Below are 5,000 nucleotides of genomic sequence, written 5' to 3'. Positions count from 1 at the left end.
GTGATGGAACTCGTGGATACAGTTTTCAAAAATAGCCAAGGAAAATACTGTGAGAGATCTTACTGGAAAAAAGTACCATTTGGGGGGCTCGCATATTTGCAAGTCGGGGGACCAGCCGATTAGCCCCCGGCGAGAGTTTGTTTAGGTGGAAAAGTCTCTCCCTGCCGCCTTCAGTCCATCTAGCCACCTGACCAGCAATGCAGATCCCAGGGATCACGCCCTTAAATCAGCAAACCTTTGGAAGGATGGAGCCAAATCTTTCTTTAAGAGACTTTTAGCTAAGACACTTTGCTGTTCCATCAGACACATAATTATACAATAGGCTAATTTTCAAGAATCTGTTTTTTTCCTAAACATCAATCAGACTGTAGAAAACACCTACTACTCAACATTGACATATACTGTAATTCCCTTGGAAAAGTAACTTACCTTAGGGAAATATTTTACTTAACAGAGAAAGACTGTTTATTTACCCTGAGTTCCTTGCAAGGTTGGTGTCTGTTTTCTGTTGTTGTTGTTGTTGTTTTTGTTTTAACTAGTTTCAGAACTTGGAGAAGTAAGACCAGGCTCAAATGCAACAATAACAACAACAGTAACAACAACTCATGGACTTTAAAATTCTGAAATGAATTCTTTAGCTCCAAAATGTAAAACTGTCCCAGCAAGAATGTCACAAAGTGTAAGCACCGAAGGATCTGTATTTTACTAAAAACACTCTCTCCATAACATCCAGAGCGTACACAGAGAATGAGCTGCCATAATTTCTACTGCTGTGTCTGTATTTATTCTATCTTCTGGTACACTTAACAATTTGATACTATTTTCTAAAAGATTTCTCAGACTGAGACTCCCACCCCATCCATCTCCTCTTATAGTCAGTCCACCCGTCTAGATTTGCAGAAAAGAATGTTCCCTCCATTTCTGTGAAAACTGGCTCTCTTTCTAATCACGAGGGGGTCTACAATTAGAGGTGACCTTGGTGGCAGGTAGCAGCAGCAGTAGCAGCAAAAGCAAGAAAGAAAGAAAGAAAGAAAGAAAGAAAGAAAGAAAGAAAGAAAGAAAGAAAGAAAGAAACAGAGAGAGAAGGAAAGAAGGAAAGACAAATAACAGTTAACCCACTTAAGAAAATAACATTCTGCTGATTGACCAACACTCTTTAAATTTTAGCTATTAACGACTCTCACAGAAACAGGAACTGCCAATAACAAACTTGATTTCCAATGTCCCCAAGGTAATAATAATCCACTAATTTGACCATAACCCCAGTTGGCCCTCCGTAGCAGTTTCTATTTGGTTTTTGAAGCAGGGAAGCCTTATCTTTCTTTGAGAGAAACAAAAACAACAACAATAACAACAACAAGGGGCAGGGGGGAGTGGGCAGTGAAGTTAAGGAGTGTGGAGAGAAAACACATGGAAATTTAATGTGAAAGTTTCTTGTTGCAATAAAGCTGTTAGGTTTGGCATGAAGACTGTTATCAGATGGTTTCTTTGACATTACTTGAGCCTTTCAGTAAGTAAGACAAGCCTGAAGGATTAGCTTGTCAACTTCAGCCTGTCATGTTTGGGGGGGGCGGTGTTCTTTTCTTTCCCTCCTTTTTTTTTCCTTTTCTCTTTTTTCTTTTCTTTCTTTCTTTTTTGGATCTCTTTTTTCTTTTTTTCCTTCTTCTTTGCTTGCATCTCCCTTCACCAGCTTTAGAGACACGGTAGAGGCAGTTAACAGAAGAGAGAGGACAACCATCAACTCAACCCCACATTGATCATGAATGTCCTGCTTTTAAAGACAAGTGAGCCAACCAAGCTGGAAGGCTAATCACCCTGAGCAAGTATGAATTTATCTAAAGAGGATTTCATGTGGAACCCCTGGAGCCGGCCGCCAAACGGATGACTGCACATTTTAAGAAAGTTAGTGGGCCTTCTCCCAATCAACTGTCAGGCCACATAAAAGGTCTGGAACACGCTGACTTAAGCAAACGATATTTAGCCATCTCAGGATACCATAAGGCCCGAGATTTTGCTTTGTTGGAGCTGACAGGAAATATTGATACGTATCAAGTAGCACTCCTGATGTTAAAAGGAAGATGTGACTCCTTTTGGCTCCATCTCTATTTCCAAAACTGGCTTGTGCTTTGAAAACAAGGTGGGGGCAGGGGAGATGCCCAACTCAGCACTTCACTTGGGACTTAATCCAGCTTTCCCAGGACTGCGCAATTTAGTGAAAATGGGAACCGAGCTCAATTTGCCTGTATTTAGAACAACAGAATCGATCAGAATTTGAATCTGCAAACTCTCTGCCTGTCCAGCTGACAGGTGGACCCTGCAAACGACCCCAGATTCTCTTCCTTCAGTTGATTCGCTTAGAAAACCTGCGGTGGTTATGTCTGGGGTGTGTGATTATGCTAAAGTATCTGAGAAATATCTGGCTACCCAGTCTAAAAGGCAAACGCTCTGAACAGATCCTATAAATTGAGGCTCTGTTATTGCGAGAAATAACATTTGCAATCCTACAGATTCATCACTTTTAGTGTTTTAGCCACATGGGGGAGAAAAATCATAATGTCCCATCTTGGCAAAATTTGATTGTGAACATGAAGCTGTTACCATCGAATAAAGGTTGGTTTGGAGGCTTTAATTTAAAAGAGCGGGGACAGCCCCATGCTATGTTATCAGAATACCCTAAATGTTCTCCATTGGTAATTTGGCGGCCAAGGTGATACCCTTGAAGATGCTGGAGGGGGCAGTGTTAATAAAATGCCCATTGGCATGAAACGGCATTTCTAGAATCCTGATTGTGGAACTAGAAAGGAAAGCGAAATTTGTAACAGCACAATAAGCCAGGGGAACGCAGAAAAGAACCTGCTTGTTCTGTGTGGAAGATCGCTTCCAGTTAAACAAAGAAATTTAGGGTCGTCTGCTTTTCATGAAAATCGCATACATATGGCCTTTGAAATTTGTCACTGAAGATGGTTTTGCTCTAAGGTAAAATTCACCACTTTATAGCTTTTCAGCTGCAAATCTCTAGCTTTTTTTTTTCTTCTCTCTTTTGGCCTGCAGCCCAATATGAATGTATGATCACTAGCACAATAGTTAAACATCTGAGTCTTTTTGAAGTGCCTTCAATGTTTCAATGATGTGATGGTTGATTGCCTAGCAGTCAGTTTAGAAAAGCACTTCATTCTGCCCCCTAGTGGTAGAGATTAAAGTTTAATGACTGATTCATCCTACATAAAGCTTGCTTTCCTCTTTTTTCCCCTCCTCTCTCTTTTCCATATTTTAAGGACATAGTGTAGGGCGAGAAGTACTAATGTGTTTCTTCATAATCAGTAAGGTGCATATTTTCGACAAGAAAACTTCTCTACAGAATGAACTCAAAATTTTACAAGCCACGGGATCACTTCATACATGCTTTACCGGCATTGCTGTGCTTTGCTAAACAATATACACTACGACTCTAAACAGACATTGTTCCCACTACAGCATCCCTTCTGGAAAAAATTCTGGGATTCTTGATGGAAGCTCTTAACCAAGGAGTGCATGGTGTTGCCAAAATTATGGGAAAAATATATACGCTCAGAAAAAGCATTGCATATTATCAGATATTGTGGAATGTTACCTTCCTTTCTTTCAGATGACTATTTTTGTACAACAAACAATAAAAACCATTCCCACTAATTATAATGCTGGTTACTCCACAGGTCACACTTCCTTTGTGTTCAAGTTCACAAAGAGTGCCACACACACCCAAGGTAAAGAAAGGGTTTGGATGTCAAGATTTTTGATATGGGAAAAGTTGATCACATTCAACTCTATTTTGGAGGGCTGAGGTGGGAGCTGACAGCAAAGTAGAAGGGATTTGTTTGGGTTTTTATCCTCTCCCAGTTTTGTTTTGTCTGTGTATTTGTTTTTCATCTTTAATGTAGAGTTCCTAGCCTGCATGCTGGCAAACATATTAAAGCACTCGAAATCAAGCACCCCTAATATAGGTACCATCCAATGAGTGCGTGTTTAGGTCTTGTGCCAGTGAGAGCTCACGTGGGAGGGAGATGAAAACTGAAGAGGAGGAGGGGTCCGTGGAGAGTGGACGGGCCAGCTGGACCGTGTGTAATGTGTCAGTTTGCTTCTATGCCACTATTGTGAGGCTGATGTTGGAATGCAGGGAAAGCGCTAGTTTATTGAATAAGGAGCCATGTAAATTCCAGCTGTCAACATGTGATCACTCCTTTGGACAAAGAGAGAGGTTTTCTCCTTACCCAGATTTGATTGCTAGTCACAGCCACACATTCTCCTGAGCCCTTCTGCCACCAGGCTAGCCTTTGGATACCCTTCTCTTTGCAGACTGGTTCTGCAGGTTTAGCACCTAGTTTTGTAAAGGTGTATGCATTGGAATTCGAATGACATAAAGTCATGATTTATTCAGGAAATAATGGTTCGGGCTATAGTGATATCAAACGATCAATAGTATTTTGAAAGGAGCATGCTTGCTATTGTTTTATGTATTTTAGTGTAATAGGCAAATGCTTGACTCAAAAAGAATAGTCCAAAACAAAAAATTAATAACTAGATGGCTTTCCTTATTGTGAAGCCTGTCACCTGGGTTGTAACGATATCAATTTAATTTCTTTCTTTAAAAACTGCTCTAGGGAACCACATGATCCACACAGGGCCAGCGGTGCACTCACTTCTTATCTGGCCTTCTTGCTATCTAGCTCCCCACCCTCTCTGTGTGGTTTGCAAGAGGCTGCTGACATTTCTGAGATTTGGAGTGGGGTTCTGGGAAGCTCTCTACAAACTGGAAGGGGAGGAGGAAGAGGTGGAGGAGGAGAGGAAAAAAAAGTATTCTCTGGGTAAGATCAACTCCAAAGCAGCTTGAGTGTGATGGGAGTTTAATTAGAGGGGAAAAAAAATCATCCCTGTTCACACAGGCAAACATTATTCATATCTAGGAGATCTCCGGTGCCAATTTTTTTTCTTTGATAATGGGAAGCCTAGAACATTTTGTGGCA

The 5,000-nt window shown here is 40.9% G+C and overlaps 1 long non-coding RNA gene across 1 annotated transcript in view; it reads left to right on the top strand.

Moving 5' to 3' along the window:
- Positions 1-5,000, top strand: part of LOC140617245 (uncharacterized) — a 16,805-nt gene that overhangs the window by 6,491 nt on the left and 5,314 nt on the right. Inside the window, exon 2 of the long non-coding RNA XR_012017468.1 lies at positions 3,693-3,743. This is a non-coding gene — a long non-coding RNA (uncharacterized lncRNA). The remainder of the gene's footprint in view (positions 1-3,692; positions 3,744-5,000) is intronic.

The sequence above is a fragment of the Canis lupus genome, chromosome 2 (genome assembly GCF_048164855.1).
Source record: "Canis lupus baileyi chromosome 2, mCanLup2.hap1, whole genome shotgun sequence".
Lineage (NCBI taxonomy): Eukaryota > Metazoa > Chordata > Mammalia > Carnivora > Canidae > Canis > Canis lupus.
Note: the sequence above shows the minus strand (reverse complement) of the source record. Positions and strands in the feature narration are given on the sequence as shown.